The sequence below is a fragment of the Sciurus vulgaris genome, assembly GCF_902686455.1.
Source record: "Sciurus vulgaris genome assembly, chromosome: 16".
Classification (NCBI taxonomy): domain Eukaryota; kingdom Metazoa; phylum Chordata; class Mammalia; order Rodentia; family Sciuridae; genus Sciurus; species Sciurus vulgaris.
This window is the reverse complement of record NC_136477.1, coordinates 59,665,508-59,686,230: the sequence shown is the minus strand read 5'-3', so window position 1 is coordinate 59,686,230 and position 20,723 is coordinate 59,665,508. Positions and strand designations below refer to the sequence as shown.

The window sequence follows — 20,723 nt, the reverse complement described above, 5'->3', positions numbered from 1 at the left end:
CTGAGCATGGAGACCATGTTTTAACCATCCAAGAAAAGCACTGGGTTTTAGTTCAGTCTCATTCTCAGGAGGGAAACAGACTTCACGCTGGTTCTCTGCAGCCGTGTGTGCATGACTGTGCCTGTATATCCAGAGTCCAGTGTGTTGAAGACAGGTGTCACCAAGGAGGCACACTAGACCACTGAAGGTGATTTCATAGTAGCACGTACCCTCTCCTTGTTTTTCTTGAACGTCACAAAGGTCTACTTGGAAACAGTTCTTTATAATAGTGACATTCCCACTCACCCATTTCTGGTGTATACTCTGGGGTCCTGCCCATCATTTTCTCCAGACTCCCTTCAGAATTCCTTAGGAGACACATCTTCCCCGGCTTCACCCCCACACCCTTCTGGCTTCTCCTCTTCTGTCACCACTTTCCCTCAATGCAGCTTCTCAAAGGTCTATCAACGAGTCCCCAGAGAGTGCAGAACGACTTCCAGCCTCAGACCTCAGAGACGGGTGCAGGGAGGTGATGGAGAAAGCAGCTGGGCAAGGCCAGATGTGGACTGTACAGCGAGGAAGGGTATCAGTGCTTGTCTTGTCACACGGTCACCTATACGTCAGGGTACTGCGGGGGAGAAAGGAATTTCTCCTTTCCCTTTCCGAAGGTTTGAGTCTTTCAATCTGCTGAAATAAAGGGACAACAGACAGATTAACAGGAGAAAAGCAAACTGATTTTTAAACAGGCACGTGTGCGCAGGAGCCATACAAAATCGGCAACTCTGAGTTCAGCCAGATGGTTGAAGCTTAAATATCTTCTTCATAGGGGAGAGGGAATTGGGGGGGTGTGGTGGAGGCAATTTACAGGGTTAGTAGATGGTTTTTAGGAGCAGACAAATGTCCCAGAGAAGAGGCAGTATCCTGGAACCAAGTTCCTCTGGGCTCTGGACATGGTGTTGGATGTTCAGTCTCTTCCTCTGCAATGTGACTTTAACCTCTCTCTGCTAAGGAAATGCCAGCTAAGATTTGAAGCTCATTGTGTTCCTCTTTGGCAATTCTGATGTTCCGGTGGATAAGGAAAGTCCTGGGGAAGTTCTTCCCTGCTTTGGAAGAGGAAGAGGATAAAAATGAGGACTAAGGGATGGGGATCAGGGAAAGAGGAGAGAGACTGGGCTCTGAGGCCTTCGCTCCATTCAGCACGTGAAGCACCACACTTTAAACAATTTTAAGTTTTTAAAATATGCTCTTTTTATATATCCACGACAGTAGAGTGCATTCTGACACATCATGCATACATGAAGTGTGACTTCCCATTCTTGTGGTTGGGCATGGTGTGGAGTTTCACTGGTCGTGTGTTCATATGTGAACATGGGAGAGACGTCCATTCATTCCACTGTCTTTCCCATTCCCATCCCCCTCCCTTTCCTTCATTCCCCTTTGTCTAATCCAGTGAACTCCTATTCTTCCCTTCACCTTATTGTGTTAGCATCCACATATCAGAGAGAACATTCAGCCTTTTTTATTATAGCAGCTCAATTCACAATAGCAAAGCTATGGAACCAACCTAGATGCCCTTCAACGGATGAATGGATAAAGAAATGTGGTCTGTATACACGATGGAATATTACTCAGCTGTAAAGAAGAATGAAATGATGTCATTTGCCAGTAAGTGGATGAAACTGGAGACTATTATGCTAAATGAAATGAGCCAGCACCACACTTTCAGAGCTTCATTGACTGAGGACCCTGCACTGTAGTTCAGTCTCCCTCCATGCTATGGGAATCCATGTTAGGGACCACCAACTGCACCTGTCAAAGACCTGGGAAACTTGTAAGAACTCCTTTAGTACCGCAGCGTGAGGCAGCTGGCTGTGAATTAGGAAAGAGAAAGACGTCCTGTGTGTCTGAAATATCAGAGTCAGGAGGCAGAACGTGGACGGTGAGGCTGGCCGGGTGGTCTGGCCTCCGTCCCTGGCTGCAGATGCCTTTCCGCGCCTGCTCATTGATTTGCAGACGGTTGTTCTCTTGACTGTAAGGGGAGTGTGAGATCTATGGGTCACCCTCGGCGGGCATCCCTGCCCCCTAATTTATGCTGGCAGTGTCTTCTGTGTTCAGAAAGGGTAGCATTAGTGCTTATGTCCCTGGTTTCTCGGTTGACCATTTTGGGCTACAGGGGTAGGATCCAAAGGGCGGTAATAGATACGCCTAAGGATATTGAGTTGTGTGGTTGGGCGGTCAGTAGAGAGGCGGGGGCAGGTGTGGCACTGGCTTCAGGCTGGAGCACAGAGGTGGGTGACTTTAGCAGGGTCTCCTCATGCCTGTGGGTCTGCCTGTCTCTCTGCCTCTGCCTCTCTCTCTTCTCCTCTTGGTGTTTGCTTGTTCGGAAAGGCCTCTTGGGGAAGAAGGCCCTCAGCAACCCCAGGCCTCCGTCCTACGGAGCCGGCATCCCAGGGAAAGAGAGATGTCCTTCTCCACTCATTCCTACAAACTTCAGGACAGGTCCCATACCTGAGCTCTCTAGCCAGGATGGTGGACGATGCTGATTGTCCAATTGTGACTTCTTAAGACTGGAATGGGAGGTGCCCAGTCTCCTCAAACCTCAGACTGAGAGCCAGGAAAGGTCAGTCCCCAAATGCAAACTTGGGTGCTGTTAGCACAAACAGGAAGACTCTGGAGGCAACTTAAAGAAAAGATGTGCAGCTGGGCGCGGTGGGGTATGCCTGTCATCCCAGCAGCTCTGGAGGCTGAGGCAGGAGGATCGCGAGTTTGAGGCCAGCCTCAGCAACTTAGTGAAGACCTAAGTAACTCAGTGAGACCCTGTCTCAAAATAAAATATTAAAAAGGGCTGGGGATGTGACTAAGTGGTTAAGAGTCCCCCTGGGGTCAATCCCTGGTACCAAAAGAAAAAAAAAAGATGCACAAAATCTATAGCTTCCTTGAGGTGTCATATTATTATATTGTTAAGCAATGAGAAAATGACCTAGAAACAATGAACATAGCAATTATTAAGGCTTTTTATGGAGGAAATGGTAGGGTGGCTACAGGGAATATATGTCAGCAGGAAAACAGTTCTGCAGCAAAGTCCAGCCTCTTGCTGGTTTTTGATTTTGTCTTCTTGTTGTTGATATCTTCTTTGCAAAGGAGTCTTGATCAAAAAGAGAACTGACGGCATCTATCTGCTTATAAAAATGTTCAAAAAAAGTTGGTAGAGAGCTTGCCTCACAAGCACAAGGCCCTGGGTTCAGTCCCCAGCACTGCAAAAAGAAAAAAAAAAATGGGGAAGTCTTCATCTCGCGTGGATTTAGACTTCAGCCAGTGCAACCCGTGTGTCTTGCCTAAAAGGAGGAGGAGCTGTGTGAACTCAGGACAGATGGTGCTTAGCGTCGGCCACACATGAAGACTGGTGGCCCCAGGCTGCAGGGTCAGGCAGAAGGTAAGACAGATTTGCTTCCATATGGGATGGGTACCATGAGACGCTGGGATGCTGGGACTTCGGAGTGAGGCTGCAGAATTGTGCTGGCCAGGTGGGTATTGTTGTTCTTGGTAATTTTAGCAAGCTCTTCATAGCAGGGCTCTGCCATTACCTAACGTTTTCAGACGCCTCTGTTTACTTGGTCCTCACCAGCAGTCACCTGCAACAAAGTCTGTCTGTCCCCAGTTGTTCAGAGACTGAGTCAAGATCACACAGCTTTACTGGGTTGGGGCCAAGGCTTGAGCATCCCTCTGACTCTGATCCAGGATTTCCCCACCATCCCCTAATTACGTGCCCCAGCTTCTCAGTTATCACAGTGTTGGATTTATGTCCCTGCCCCTCGGCAGGAGCTTCAGAATTAACATGTCCACACTCAAGGGTCAGCCCCCCTCTCTATCCATGCGGGTCCCCGTCCATCCTCCTTAGCCATCCTTGATCCCCTTCTTTCAAAATCTCTGGAGCATAGTCACACGTGCCCAGGGAGTAGAGTGTATTGTGACCCATCATACGTACATGGGGTATGGCTCCCCACTCTTGTGGGTGTAAGGGTGTGGAGTGTCACTGGTCGTGGGTTCATATATGAACACAGGAAAGTTCTGTCTGATTCATTCAGTAATTTAAAAAATGTTTTCTTTTGAAATCAGTTTAGATTTACAGATAGTTGCAGAAATAGAGCGTTCTATATACCCACCTCCCAGCTTCCCTGTGGGTCACATCTTACCGAATCATTGTGCAGTGAACCACGCTGGGAACCCAACATGGAGATGGTACTGTTGACTAAATTACAGACCTTATTCCAAATTCAGCAGCCTTCCCACTGAAGTCTTTTTTCCTGGTCCTGGATCCCATCCAGGATCTCACGCTGCATTTGGTTGTCATGTCTCCTTATAGTCTCTTCCCCCATCTGTGGCTCTGCCTCCGTCTTTGTCTTTCTTGACATGTTGGAGAAGAGCTGGTCAGCGACCAGTGGGGGTCCTTCCATGTGTGTTTTTCTGGTATGTTTGCATGATTGGGTTGAGGTGTGCCTTCTTGACAAGAAGGCCGCCAAGCGACGCTGGAACCTTCTTAGTGCGCCGTATCGGGGGGCGCGTGATACAGACATGCTTAGTTATGGATGGTGCTGATTGACATGCCTGGTTATGGATGGTGCTGATTGTAATCCCTGGCTTAAAGTGCCACCTGCCACGTGCTCCTGTGTCAAGGGACTCTTTTCACTTTGTACTGAATATGTAGCTCACAGGGAGACTTTTCAGGCTCTGCAAATATCTTCTTTTTTCCATACTTTTGGATCCAGTCTCCCCATCTGAGCCTCCATTGACAACTTTTGCTTGCAACAATTAATTACTGTGCTGTTTGCCTAATAAACTTAGCTAAAATTTTCTTACATAAATGCTTGTATTTTTAGAGCTCTGTTCTTTTGTACATACATATATATCTGCACATTCATATACATTTATGTACTATTTATAGTACATATATATTTACATTATATATACATATATTCTCTTGCTCAGATGTCAAGTTATATATGTGTGTGTGTATATATATAATATAGTGTTCATCACCCTATAATGATTGGGTAAGATAGAAACCACAGGGAAGCTGGGAGATGGGTATCTAGAACTCTATACTATTTTAACTTTATACTCTATACTCTATACTATTTTAACTTTATAAATCTAAACTTATTTCGAATATATATTTTTCCATTTCCTTGTTTCTCTTCTATTGTATGCTTATTTTTACTCATTTACAATAATAGTTCATGATCGATTTTATAAATACCTTATTTTTAAAAACCACAGGAATGATTTTGTTGGAAACATGTCAGTGTCTTGTAGAATTGACAGGAGGCTGGAGACTTGAGCTTGGAATGCAGGCAGGAACTTTGGGAAGTCCGTGGTCTTGGATGAAGGCCCAGGGAAAAGGCAACTTGCTTTTCATTGTCCACTGGAGTCCAAGTTTAACCTGGCCCTTGTCGCATGGTGCTATATCATAAGCATTCTGTCCTGTTTCTGTGTTCCTGATTACCCTTCTTAACGCCTGTATAATATCCCACATGCTCCAGTTGGTGTCAGATTGTCACACATTTAATAGAGGACACGTTAACCCATTATGTCCCATAGTCCCATTTATGAAACTTCAATAAATTTATATTGAGCAACAAAGATACCACTGAGGGTAACTTTGAAATAAATCCTTGTGTTTTTAGAGCTCTGTTCTTTTGAAAAAAGTAATAGGTGAATAATTAGTGATTGTTTTTCATTAATATGATTAATAGTGATTCTTTTCATCAATACTATTTCATTATTTTTATTATTCATGATTAAGCTCTAGCTTATGATTGCCAACCTATTTTAGTGCACCTATGTGCATCTGGAAATATTTGTAGAATTGAAAATTTGGGACGTAATAGGTCAAAGAATATCTTCATGCTCAGTATTCTTGAAACTTGGCTTCTACCTGGAATTATGTGGAAAGTTTTGAAAATACTCGTACCTGGGTCCCACCTTCCAGAAATTCTGACATCATAGCTATCATCTGATACCATCTCCGTACAGGCATGGAGATTTTTAGAAGGTCTACAAATAGTCTAGTGTGTGTCACCAGGGTTGAGATCCACAGGCTAGAAGCCCGTGTGGCCTGAGTTGTGTTTTCTTGTAATTGCTATTTCCGGTTTGCTGTAGAGAGGTCTCTCCTTTTCTGTCTTCTAGACCTAAGCAAGCAGACGTTCGTACTCAGAGGCGGTCCTGCACAGGCAGCCTAAGATCGCTTCACGGTACAGAGCAAGCGTCCCTCATCCGAAAATCCAAAATCCAAAACTTTTTGGGCATTGGCACGATGCCACAGGTAGAAAATCCCACACCCTGAAATTTTGTTTCATGCACAAAATTATTTCAAGTGTTATACAGTTGAATTTCAGGCTCTGTGAATAAGGTGGATATGGAGTCTAAGTGAAATTTTTTCTTGGGTTGCTTTCCTAGGATATCCCATGGCTTCTCATCTGTAAAGTAGTTCAAAATCCAAAACACTTCCAAGTGTTCTGGATAGGGATACTCAGCCTGTACTACCACTTGGCTTGCTTATCAGACTAAACCAGATTTTTTTCTTCCCAGGGCCTTAGTGTTTTTTCAACTCTGAAATAGATATATAGTATCCCTCTCTTGTTATCATGCATGATTAAAGAACTGAAGTGCAGAGTCTGTGCGTAGTTGTTTGGTGTAACCATTTGGCAGAACCATTGGCCAGTATCTGATAAAAAGGCAGACTCCTGTTCCCTGCCCTCTAAAAGTTCCTCAGGCACGTGACAGTAGTTACATTTTTGGATTGACCACCACATGAGGACTCTCTCAGGCTGGTTTAAGAAGCCATGGCGCCATCTTGGCGATGGTTCACCAAGGCTGGATTGGGGAGGGAGCATGGAAGGAAAAAGACTTTCTCTTGTCACCGGGAGCTGACCACTCTGTTCTAACCACTCGGTGCTGGCTGGATTCCTTACTAGGGGTGTCATTTGCATTTGTTTGTTTTCTTAATCAATTTCACCTCTGTTTTGGACTTTGCCTCTCACACCTGATACTGTGGTTTGAATTATGTATGTCACATCCTAAGCATTTGCGCACAGATGCCACATTCCCAAGTGAAAATTGGAATGAGTTAAAGTCACAGAGTGAGTGAGCGAATGGTAAAGCCAGGATTAGAACTGAGTTGTTTCAATATTGGATGCGACTCTTTTTAAAAATTCTTTTTAGTTACGTATAACATGAGGATACATTTTGACATGATCACAAAAGCATGGATTATATTTTGCTCTGATTCAGTGCCCAGTGTTTCCCCCTCCCTCTTCCCTCTTTTCTACTCATCTTCCTGTAATTTATGGTTTTGTTTTTTTTTTTTTTTTGCATTAGTGTCTTGTGAATGTACTTGGTGTTGGGATTCACTGTGGAACATTCGTGTATGTACATATGCAATCTGATCAGATACATTCCACAGCTCTTCCCTCTTTCCTCCTCCTCAATCCCCTTCATTTACTTACTGATCTTCCCTGTATTTTGACAAATTTCTTCTGCCTTTTTTTTCTTTCTCTCTCTCTTTCTCTTCCCTCCCCTTATTTTGGATTAGCTTCTGACTGTCAATGAAAACATTAAGCCTTTGGCTTGGGGGGATTGGCTTATTTCATGTAGTATGATATTCTCCAGTTCCATGCATTTACTGGCAAATGCCATCATTTCATTCTTCTTTATGACTCAGTAATATTCCATCAAGTATATAGAGCATATTTTCTGGATCCATTCGTCTATCAAAGGGCACCTAGTTTTGTTCCATAGCTTGGCTGTTGTGAATTGAGCTACTATAAACATTGATGTGGCTGCATCCCAGAAGTATGCTAGATACAACTCTTTTTAAATTCCAAAGCTCTTCATTAATTACAAATAATAGCTGCCCTTATTGAGCATTTACCATTTGCCAGGTATTTATGCTGAACATCTTACTGGGTTTATTTAATTCCCACCATTTAATCCTCAAAAGGTAGTTTGGGTTTGAAATAAGTGTTGATCCTAGAGATGAGGAAATGTAGTAAAAGGAACTTACTCTATTTTTACCATGTTCCAGTCACTGTTTAAAGAGTTATTTGAACTCATTGACTATTAACTTATTTGCTTGGAGAGAGAGGATCAGTAGCTTCTCCATTGCCATACAACCTGTGAAAGCAGAGTTGGGTATTAAATCCAAAGTAGTCTGATGTCAAGGTTAGTTTGCTCAATCATTGCATTTGAAAAGCTAAGTGTTCAAACGCAGAGACAGGTGGAGACATTTTTCCTCATGTTAGGCTTAGTTAGCCAAGCACCTAGCTCATTGCATGGCAGAGCAGCACCTAGGTGCAGAGGGAGTACAGGAGCACTTTCTGGTCCCTCATCCAGTGCACGCCAGCCTCTTCATGGGACAGTGCCTGCAACGGAGGGTAAGCTCAGTGCTTTATAAAGCTAGGATTTTTTGTGTGTGTGGGCCAGGGATTGAGCCCAGGGGTGCTTAACCACTGAGCCACATCCCCAGCCCTATTTTGTATTTTAATTAGAGACAGGGTCTCACTGAGTTGGCTTACGGCCTTGCTACGTTGCTGAGGCTGGCTCTGAGTTCGCAATCCTCCTTCCTCAGCCTCCCGAGCTGCTGGGATTATAGGCCTAGGCCACCATGTCTGGCTCCCTGTTGATTTTTTGATTCTAGAGAAAAGTGGGCCCTTCAGGCAAATTAGCTTAGATTCTGTTGTCCCAGAGTGGCAGTTGAGCCTGGCCATGCTGTGTGATACCATCCAGGACCTCCTTCTTGTCATTTGTAGTGAAGCCACTTGTGCGCGCGCTGCCTGCTGGTTGTGTGGACGCTGTTCCAGCTCAGTGCTCTACTCTGGCGTGGTTAACGATGGAGCCACTCATTCATTCTCCGCAGGAACACCCTCATTTCCGCAGCTCTGCACGGAGCCCAGGTCCGCTTTTTGCACTGCCCTAATTTCCCCAGCAAGGAGATCTCTCCAAAGAACGAATGCCCAGCTGTCGCAGGTGCTCCTTTCCTGAGCCCGTTTCCTCAGGCCACCGAAGCCCCGTGAGCTGGCTTTCCATCCTGTCTCACACAGGCTTCCTGGAGCCTCCTGCACAGTGGGCCGGCCAGCATCTGTCCACGCCGGCTTCCATGTGTCTTGAGAAGCAGATGAGGGGAAATGATGGATGCCGAGATGGGTTTTGACAGCTCTCTAATTTTCTCTCCAATTAAAAACTGTTCTTGGAGGTGGTGCTCACTGCAAATCCAGCGTCCAAACCCCCTCAGAGCTAGGGCAGCCATGAGCACCTGCAGACTCTGGCTTCCAAGGGATGAGAAGGATGAAGACACACAGGGTACGCAGTCCAGCAAAAACTGGACTCTAATGTGGGGAAGGAGAGCCAGTCGCTGCTCTGTAGGTGGGAGAGTGGATTAGCTGGCATCCACCTTGGCGTCTCAGTGCTAGGTCACCAGTGAGAAGATGAATCTAAAATTAAAAAAAAAAAAAAAAAATTAAAGGGCAGGGGTAGAACCTGTACTTTTTTTTTTTTTTTTTTTTTTGACCTTCAAAATGCCTTCCAGATGGGCACAGGACATGAACAGAGTCTGGAGAAGCTGGACCCACATGGCAAGTCAGGATTTTGCAAGTTCAGCCTGTCAGCACTGTGTGCACCGCAGATTAAAGCAGAAATTCCATGCCACTTTGACTATTAAACTAGCAAAGGTGTTTGGAGGGAGGAGGGGATTCATTTGTTTTCAGCTTGACAATGATAATTCTCAGGGCTTGGAGGTGGGCATTTTTATACAGTGCTGGTAGGGACATACGTTGTAGGAACAAAGCTAATGGCAAAATATGCTCAGAAGGCTAACAACGGTGGTGCATGCCTGTAATCCCAGCAACTCAGGAGGCCGAGGCAGGAGGATCATGAGTTCAAAGCCAGCCTCAGCAACTTAGCAAGACCCTGTCTCTAAATAAATGAAAAAGGACTGGGGATGTGGCTCAGTGGTTAAGCACCCCTGGGTTCAATCCCTGGTGCCAAAAAAAAGAAAGAAAGAAAGAACGACTAAAATGATCAATTTTGTATATTCAATAATGGCACTTTCAGGAATCCTTATGACGGAAATCATATTAAAATAAGAAGAAAAAATGGTCTCACTCAGGTATTTATAACAGTGTTACATTTTTATAATTGCAAATTGGAAACAATATAACTAGCAGGAAGTCTATGAAACATTCTAGCAATAGGCAACAGGAATATTAATATATTGAAACAATGTAGTCACTAAAAGTGATGCTTTCAAAGATTTTTATGACTCAGGGAGAGCTTATGCTATCTTGAAAATGAATGTTGTGTATTCCGTTTGTACCCTGTTATTTTTTTTTAACTGTAGAAAGGAACAGGAAGGAAATATGCCAAAATGTTAATGGTGGCTGCACATTTGTGTTATGGAATTTTCTCCCCCTCCATTTATTCCCCCAGTACCAGGGCCTGAACCCAAGAATGCTTAACCACTGAGCCACATCCCCAGCCCTTTTTTGTATTTTATTTAGAGACAGGGTCTCACTGAGTTGCTTAGGGCCTCCCTAAGTTGTTGAGGCTGGCTTTGAACTCACGATCCTCCTGCCTCAGCCTCCTGAGCTGCTGGGATGACAGGTGTGTGCCAGCAAGCCCACCCTTATTTTTTTCTGTGTGTGCACTTAGGTCCCTCCTGTGCCTTCCCCACTATGAAGATGCTCCCACCGTCTTTGATCTCTCCATCATTCCTCTTCTGCAGTTGTCTCATGGTCTCATGAATGCGCTGCTCCTGCCATACCTTCAATGGGGTCTTAAGAAATAGTGCTAGAGAAACCTGGAAAGTGCTGAGGCTCCCGGGGCAGTGGGCATACCTGTCGTCCCAGGAGCTGGGGAGGCTGAGACAGGAGGATCGGGAGTTCAAAGCCAGCCTCATAAACTTCATGAGGCCCTCAGCAACTCAGTGAGACCCTGTCTCTAAATAAAATATAGAAAGGGGTGGGGATGTGGCTCAGTGGTTAAGTGCCCCTGGGTTCAATCCCTGGTACCAAAAAAAAACAGGAAAGTCCTAGCCTGCCTAACACACAGGCTCTAAAGATGATCAGACAAGAGAAAGAGAAACGGTCACCCTTGCCAACAGCCACCCAGCTCTGACGATCTCCGAAACAGAGTAAAATACCATATTGGCCAAAATCTCACCAGGGGCACTAATGCTGAATTGGCACAGCATGGAGAAAATTCTGCAGATCATACACCCTAGCCATCTTTGATCAGGTGACGCATGCCCCAATACACAGGTGAAAAGCATAGTATGCAGATCTTTTCTTTAATAAAATTGGCAAGAACCTGTCTTTTTTTTTTTTTTTTTTTTTTTTTTTTTTTTTTTTTTTTGCGGTGCTGGGGTTTGAACCCAGGGCCTTGTAAGAACTTGCTTAAAAAAGCAAATGTTTTTCCAGTGACATCTCTGTGTCACACTCTGAGTTGCAGTGGATCATGTTATGGTTAGGAGGTGAGGTGTCCCCCAAAAGCTCACGTGTGAGACAATGCAAGAAGGTTCAGAGAAATGATTGGGTTGTGAGAGCCTTAACCCAATCAGTGAGTGAATCCCTGATGGGATTAACTGAGCGGTGACTGGAGGCACGTGGGTGTGGCCGGAGGAGGTGGGCACTGGGGGTGTGGCTTTGGGGCGTGGCTTTCGGGTATATATCTGTATCTGGAGAGTGGAGTCTCTGCTTCCTGATCACCATGTGAGCTGCTTCCCTCCAACACACTCTTCCTCCATGATGTTCAGCCTCACCTTGAGCCCCGAGGAATGGAGCCTGCTGTCTATGGACTGAGACCTCTGATACGGCGAGTCCCCAGATAAACTTCCTCCCTTCCAGTTGTTCTGGTTGGGTGTTTTTGTCACAGCAGTGAAATAGCTGATTAAAACATTCCATATATAGGAGGTCAAAATAAAGATATTTGTAAAATTGGCTATTGTGTACTGAATGCCATGCGTCGCCACAATACATCCTCACAGGGAGTCTGTAGGTGTGCCAAAACAACCATTCAGTGGCACTCCCGAGAGTAGAGTAAGTGTCAGAGCTAGGAGCAGAGTCTACATCCAGCCTAGGCTGGTTTACTTTCTCACCAACTAGGTCCATCTTTTCCTTTCTGTTTTACTGCAAGAATCAAGGAAATTCTCCAAATAACCTGAAGTCTCAGTTAACTCGGAACAGTGGTAACAAAATGGTGGCCACATTCAAATGTTTGTGTTTGGACCATGTAGACTAGATTTTCTCCTTCCTCCCTCCCTCCCTCCCTCCCTTCCTTCCTTCCTTTCATTCTTTATTTTTTCATACTGGGGATCGAACCCAGGGGCGCTTAACCCTTGAGCCACATCCCCAGCCCTTTTTATTTTTTATTTAGAGACAGGGTCTCACTGAGTTGCTTAGGGCCTCGCTAAGTTGCTGGGGCTGCCTTTGAATTTCTGCCTCAGCCTCCAGAGCTGCTGGGTACAGGCGTGCCCCACTACACCCAGCTGGACCATGTAGATCTTCTTAAAGAATGGAGTGCATTGCTAACACTTCAGAATTGGTCACTTTGCACTGGGCCCACAGCATGGTAAGGCTGGTTGGTGCTGACTGCCTGCCACCCATTTCACGTGGGGCTTTTGCCAGTACAGTCACCTCCCCCATCTGACCTGCCTCTCTTACTTTCATTAGTTCTCAGGCTGAAAGAAAAATTGGATCTTTTGGATAATGCAAAATAAGACAGTCATTTCCTGAAGGGTTATAATGTACCCACCGCGTCAATAGAATTGAAAGCAGTGCAGATGTAAACACCTCCCCCTGTCCCCCTTTCAAAGCAACTGAATGCTGTGTCTGAAAATAAAAATGTGGAAGACATTGTCAGGTACACACTGTGCAGAAGGGTTCTCCTGTTGACAAAAGCCTTTACCAGAACATTCCCTAAAACGATGCGCTCATTTCATTGACGATCCTTTTAAAACAGACATTGCATTTAGTGCCAAGTTCTTAGAAATTCCTCTGACACAGAGTGTGTGGTCTTTCTGTATCTACATCACTTTTGTTACTGAAGGCACCTTGACTCATGGCAGGGAGCGTGTGTGGGTGTGGTATCCTCGTTTCATGTTCTGGAGTATGAGAAGCTCGGGCCCCAACCGTGACTCTTATGCATTCTAGCTCTGCACGTTTGGGACACATACAGCAAGTCTTTAAGCCTCAGTTTCTTTTTCTGTACAATGGAGTTGCTTAAGGGTGAAAGTGTATGGAGATGCATGCATTTATTATGTTTCTATCATGTTTCTATTTTATCCACATCACTTAAACACGGTGCCTGGCACATTGAAATTCCACACCTTATTATAGCTGCAATTGTTTTTCTCAGTGGATCAATCCCAAAGAAACCCTTTTTCAAATTCTTTTCAAATCCCTGACCTGCCCGCTTTTCTAACATTTTTTGAAAACTTTCACAACTTCCGAGAGGCCGGTCCTCCCAGATAGGTGGCCTTCTCCTCCTGATAAAAGCAAGAGCAGGAGTAACCGCCTGTGTAGCAGGAAATGACAGTCAGGACACCAAGATCTGGAAGCAACACTGATTAGTGGCCACGGCCCAGAGGGATGATTCCCAAAGTCTGAGCCCCGAGCACAGCAGGCTTTTACTTTTATACATAAGCGAGTTTGGGTACATCAGGGCCAGGGAGTCGATGCAATCGAGTTGGAGGGTGCATTCTGCATTCCTATGTGGGTGCAAGCTTGTCAACAGCCCGGGGACCCTTAGCTCATACGGCTTAGAGACTTTCCCTGCACTAAGCCTAGAGGGGGATTGCTCTGTCCCCGTTGCTTTACTTCCTGCTTCTGCTACTGCAGTTGTCTGTAAGGTCCTGGTAGCCGCTGCAAGCCTCTATGGTTAGATTCAGTAAGCAGAGCTGCCGGGTGTCAGCCTGCAAAGCCACAGCCTGTCGCCCTGACACTGCTGACGTTCCCGTTCTGTACTGCCGCACCTGTGTTTAAAAAGAAGGACTCGAGCAGGGCACAGTGGCACATGCCTGTAATCCCAGTGGCTCTGGAGGCTGAGGCAGGAGGATAATGATTTCAAAGTCAGCCTCAGCAACTTAGCGAGGCCCTAAGCAACTCAGCGAGACCCTGTCTCTAAATAAAATATTAAAAAAGAGTCAGGGATGTGGCTCAGTGGTTAAGCACCCCTGGGTTCAATCCCCAGTAACCGCTCCCAAAAGAAAAACAAAGACAAAAAGAAGGACTCACTTGTGAGCACCTTCCCAGTGGTGGTATTTGGAAGTCACCCTATCCCCCGTGAGTTTGCTCGGGGTGAAATCTGCGCAGAGTCTGGCCGAGGCTCAGTTTCGAGGCTCCGGCGGCACTGAGGGACAGCCCTCTTGGTGCGGGCTTGCTTCCCCTGTGAACTATCCACATGCCACTTCCGTCCGGGCGTTGGGTACCCGGCCTTGTTGACTGGAGATGGGAGAAGAAGTGAGCCTCTTTCTGTCCCCTCTCCTCCACCTCCCACGCTGTCCAGTCCCTTTTGCCCTCTCACGCCTACTGTGCAGGGCTCTGTCGGCTGGAAAGGACGCCCGTGGGCGAAGGGAGCGGAGCTGGCTCTCCTCTGGGCTCTCAGGACAGGACTAGGGCTGTGCTCCCCGCCTGTGGTGGACACTGCCCATCTTCTCCCCGGCGTCCTTCCCTGGTGGCTTATTCTGAACCTAGGAGGTGCAGGATGAAGGGTTGCCTTTCCCGCTGCTCCTGCAGCTGGGTGCAGCCAGGTCCTTCAGTTCTGACCCTTGGGCTTGAGCAAAGCCCAAGGCCACGCCCTGCGAGGGAGCAGGGAGGCCTCCCCTCCTCCTTTCCTTCTCCCTCCCCGACTGGTGGATGTGACTGTGGCAGTCGGGAGCCACCCCTGAGCTGTGAATGAGGACAGCACTCTACAGGTTGAGACGCCCCAGGGAAGGAGGCTGCCCCAGGGGAGGCACTCTGCTCACCAACCCTGCCCAGATGCTCATGCAGAAAGAAGCTTTCTTTTTTGGGGGTTGGGGGGGTACCAGGGATTAAACTCAGGGGCACTCAACCCCTGAGCTACATCCCCAGTCCTTTTTATATTTTATAGAGACAGGATCTCTCTGAGTCGCTTAGGGCCTCACTAAGTTGCTGAGGCTGGCTTTGAACTCCAGACCCTTCTCCCTCAGCCTCCCAAGCCGCTGGGATTATAGTTGCATGCCACCACACCCTGCCTGGGTTGATTCTTAAGGTGCTGTGAGAGACAAACTTTAGAGCAAGAGAAGAAATCTGAATTCCAGATCCGTCTCTGTAACATTTGAGCTGTATGACCTTGAGCACGTTAAGCTAAGCTTCAGTTTCCTCATCTGTGAAATGGGATGATAATATCTGTCTCGTAGAGTTGTCGGGAGCACTTAGTTGTAAAGCACGTGTTTTAGCACGTGTGACTACTCAGGAAACAGGTGGGATCATGCATTGGATGGGGTCACACCTCAGTGAGGGGTACAGAGGTGGTGGCTGCAGGACCGCAGGAAGTCAGCAGGTGTCTATTGGGTTTTGGTTGTTGGTCACAGTAATGAGTCTTCAGGCATTTTTTGATCATGATGACAGGCACAAAATACTCCAGGCACAGGCTTGTGGGGACTAATCAAGTGGCATTCCTCCACTCTTATTCTTACATATATATACATACAAATATATATTTATATATGTGTCATATAAATAAATAACTAAGAGTGTGTGTGTTATATATTTAGGGATTGAATCCAAGGGAGCTTTATCACTAAGTGACATCATTGCCTCACTTTTTAAATTTTTATTTTATTTAGAGACAGGGTCTTGCTAAGTGGCCAAGGCTGGCCTCGACCTTGTGATCCTCCTGCCTCAGCCTCCTGAGTTCTGGAATTGTAGGCGTGTGCCACCAGGCCTGGCTACTCCCTCCACTCTTTTTTAAAATATTATTTTAGGTGTTGCTGGGCCTTTATTTTATTCATTTATTTTTTTGTGGTGCCGAGAATTGAACCCACTGCCTCACACATGCCAGTCAAGTACTCCACCACTGAAGCACAACCCCAGCCCTCCCTCCACTCTTGACCCCTCTTTTGTCCAGCATTTGCTTCATGCACAGCTCAGCCCAGTGCCAGTACAACGAGCTGTTCATTCTTGACACATCCTCTTGATCATTTCAAAGCTCTTTTGTGTCACTCTAAGTTAGGACAACCTGGTGTGATACAGAATAACGGGAAACACACTTGAGTTTAGCTCATTGATTTTGCTTTGTAAAATGATGATTGAGTCTTATTTGTTGGGGTCAGTTACTTTTAGGAAGGAGCTCGTCCATCCAGCCTACCCCCCAGTGTCTTGGGGACATGACTTAGACACCTTTGTTACCATGTCTGATGAATTGGGATCCTGACTCCATTATTTTGGGCAACATGGTGGTAGTTATAAAGACCTTTAACAGATGACTTTCAGGTGAGTATGTCTGTCTGGTGTTTGCAGAAAGCAGGGGAGTCTGGGGATGTGAGCATCAATTCTGAAGTTAGACCATCCAGGGTCACATCTTAGATCTCTGCTTAGTAGCCATGTGATCTCAGTGTCTTAGTCAGCTTTGCTGCTGTGACTAAAAGATTCAACTAGCACAATTGTAGGGGAGGAAGTATTCATTTGGGGGCTCACAGTTTCAGAGGTCTCAATCCATAGACAGCAGGCTCCATTCCTCAGGACTCAAGGTGAGGCTGAACACCATGGCAGAAGAGTGTGGTGGAGGGAAGCAGCTCACATGGTGATCAGGAAGCAGAGAGAGACTCCACTCTCCAGAGACAAATATATACCCCAAAGCCACGCCCCCAAAGCCACACCCCCCAATGCCCGCCTCCTCCAGCCACACCCACCTGCCTGCAGTCACCACTCAGTTAATCCCATCAGGGGTTCATTCACTGACTGGGTTAAGGGTCTCAGAACCCAGTCATTTCTCCTCTGAACCTTCTTGCATGTCTCACACGTGAGCTTTTGAGGGACACCTCACCTCCAAACCATAACATTCAGCAAACTTTTTTAACTCCCTAGGCCTCAGTTTCTACATTTGTGTAGAAATAATTTGTGTAGAAATAATCCCCTGAAATAATTTACGTCTCAAGGCATTGCTCTGAGGATGAGTCAAGTTCTCATGGTGGTCGCTGTTATTTTCCTAAACGTTTGCTCTGCACACCCTCAGGACGGCTTGTGTTCAGGCCCTTGATCTCAGGCATGATCATTCAATGTGCTTTAGCTAAGGATGGATGAGCGGAGGCTATGTGTCACTTCTTGGCTGGGGTTGTTTTCCCTTCTGCCTGCCAAGCTGTGTGCTTGGTAGAGGCGGCTCTGTCACCCTAGATTCTGGAGTAGATGTCAGAGGCCATGGGCACATGGACTTGGCATGAGAGTGAAATAGATCTTCGTAGTTCAAGCAATGATCTCGACATGACGTGACCTCTCCTGTCCTTACTTATTTAATTAATACTTACCTATTCCTTACATGGATAAAATGTACAACCCTTAGCCTGGTTGCCTGGAACACAGTATGTTCCATCAGCACTAAGTTAACTGGGCTCAGTAGCACATGCCTGTAATCCCAGTGACTTGGGTGGCTGAGGCAGGAGGACTATGAATTCAAAATCAGCCTCAGCACTGACTTAATGAGGCCCTAAGCAGCTCAGCAAGACCCTGTCTCTAAATAAAATATAAAAAAGGGCTGGGGACGTGGCTCAGTGGTTGAGTGCCCCTAGGTTCAATCCCCAGTACAAAAAAAAAAAAAAAAGTTATGTAATTGTGTAATTATTCTCCTTACACTTTTTCAATTGCTAGTCCTAGTGGTTGGCTAATTTTTTTAAGGCTCCTCAATCTCTGACTGTTGCTACATTAAGACATGGAAATGTTAGACAGTTTGTTCCTGTCATTCAGGAATAAAATAACCCCAAAGTTATCCAGAGAAAACAGTTCTACCACTGTATTCTCGGGTCAGTTGTGCCCACTGATCTCAGAGCCAAATCCCATCTGCTGTCTGCGTTGGTAAGGTCTGCAAGCTAAGAGTGGGTTTTACAGTTGTTAATGGTTAGAAAAAAATAAAAGCCAGGCCATATTTTGTGACATTTAAAAATTATATGAAATTCAAACGACAGTGTCCATAAATAAAGTCTCGTCCACACACTGTGGCTTCCATTTGTTGATGTATGGTCTGTGGCTATTTTTTGGCTACCGTGGCACAGTTGGATTGGCAGTGATGGAAACTGTCTGGCCTGCAGAGCCGAAAATACTTTCCACCTGGCCCTTTGCTGGAGAAGTTTGCTGACCCTGGTTGGTTCCTGGGAAATGAAAGATAGGATTTAATATGGGAACATGAGTCTGGTCTTAGCTTGACCACCAAATTAGCCTGTTTCCTTAGTTAACTTACTTTACATCTCTGTCTCAATTTCCTAAACTGTATGTGTCATAGGATGATTTTTAAGGACCTAAAGCAACTACATACATGAGTGTATTGGAAAGAAGAAGAGTCTATGATAAATCAGGCATGGTGGCTCATGCCTGTAATCCCAGCAGCTCTGGAGGCTGAGGCAGGAGGATCTGGAGTTCAAAGCCAGCCTGAGCACTGACTTAGGGAGGCCCTAAGCAACTCAGCGAGACCCTGTCTCTAAATGAAACATAAAAAGGACCAAGGATGTGGCTCAGTGGTTGAGGAACTCTGGGTTTAATCCCCAGAAAACAAAAGTCTATGATATGTTGCTACCTGAAGCAAAACCAAGTCTCAATCGGAAGGTGGCATTGGAAAGTATTTTTTGTTTTTGTTTTAATGTGTTCCTGGGGGAAGAACACACACACACACACACACACTAAAATCTACCTTTCTTTCTTTCTTTTTTTTTTTCCTTTGGTATCAGGGATTGAATCCAGTGCTTAACCACTGAGCCACACCCCCAGCCCTTTTTTATATTTTATTTAGAGACAGGATTTCGCTGAGTTGCTGAGGCTGGCTTTGCACTTACAATCCTCCGGCCTCAGCCTCCTGAGCTACTGGGGTTACAGGTGTGCAGAACCGCACCCAGCCACGCACTGATATCTTAAGAGAGGTCTTCCCAATCCTGGTGATGGGATTCTGGGTGATGTTTATGTTATGTAAATCTGTGCTTTTAAAAAAAAAGTTTTATGTGTTCAGCACATAATTAGAGAAGTTATTTAAAAATAATAAAAGAATACAAACATTGTATAAAAGCAGAATCAACAGAAATGCGCTAATTTAACAATGTTTTGGGCCTCTCGAGCTCTGGTCCTGTGCTATACTGAAGAGAAAGAGAATCTTCCATGCATAGACAGTCTCCTGCGAACCCCATCCACGGTGCCACATGCCACCTGGAAACACAGGCATGCTGTTCTTTCCGTACCTTTCCAAACTTGGCACCTGAACCTGGCATCACCTGTGTGCTTTGGAGATGGGGTTAGGATCTGTGGCTTCCTAGAACCCTGCAGAACTCCCAGATGCTGTTTGACTCCTCTGCAGAGAGCAATGGACATTCCGGTTCCGACTTCCCAAACTGCCTGCAGCCAGTTTTGCTTTTATTTCTCTTTTTTGTACCAGGGATTGAACCCAGGGGGGGCTTCACCACTAAGCCACATCCCCAGCCCTTTTTTATATTTTATTTAGAGACAGGGTCTTGCTGAGTTGCTTAGGGCCTCACTGAGTTGTTGAGGCTGGTTTTGAACTTGTGATCCTCCTGCCTCGGCCTCCCAAGCTGCTGGGATGACAGGCATGCACCACAGTGCCCAGCCCCAGTTCTTTTTTAAGAGCACCCATCTAGGTCTCAGGGCCAGGCTGGCCAGGCCCCTGCTACCTTTGTTTCTGAACATCTGATATCCATCCGTGGAGGTGTTGCTTGGAGAACTGAAAAGAAGCCATAGCAGGGCTTGTCAGAGGAGCACACTTCCCCACCAGTGACAAAGCTGATCCTGGAATAAGGGGCAGCCCTTGTCAGAGCCACCTTGCTCAGCTCTGGACCATCCCTCCCCTGCCAGCAGCTCCTCACTCTGTCAAGAGACGCCCTTGGTATGAGCAGTGCTCTTTGGAGCCTGCAAGATGGGGGCTGCTTCTAGGATCCCTCCTTGCTCTCCAGGGCCGGGGCAGACCATGTCTCTCCAGATGATACCTCAGCCAGAGTGCCTGGCTGCAGTGCTTTATTTAAGCTTCCCTAAGCTATAGCACGTGGTGGACAGCCTAGGGAGGAAATGCAGCAGCCCCCGCCCCGCTCAAAAGAAAAATCATGAAGAGTTTATGTTGTTCGACTGCATTAAGGAAACGGATCCACCAGTGTGCACCCTCTGCTTACACTGCATTTCTGTTACCAGGATAAAGTTCAGGCAGAGGCAGTGTTTCTCAGTGGTTAGCGCTCAGCTTGGCGTCGAGGGCTCCTGTGTTCCAGTCCTGCAGTGCCAGGCTCTGATTGAGTGCCCTTGGGCATCTTCCTTAGTCTCCATGAGCTTAGGTTTCCTCAGTTGGTAAGAAGAAGGTACAAAAGGTAGCTGCATCATGGCATTGGGAGAGTCGGTGAGGTGTGTGGTGTGGTGCTTAGCACGGTGTGTGGCGTCCAGTGAGTTCTCAGGAGTGCAGTTGTTTATCCGTTAAGACTTGCATCCCTGGGTACTGTCAGCCCTTAGAAGACTAGCACAGAGCTTGTTTGTGTCTGT

General features: G+C 46.2%; 1 protein-coding gene across 1 annotated transcript in view; it reads left to right on the top strand.

Annotated features, from left to right (window-relative positions):
* Nucleotides 1-20,723, top strand: part of PRICKLE2 (prickle planar cell polarity protein 2) — a 355,816-nt gene that overhangs the window by 82,044 nt on the left and 253,049 nt on the right. The gene's annotated exons all lie outside the window — the stretch shown is intronic.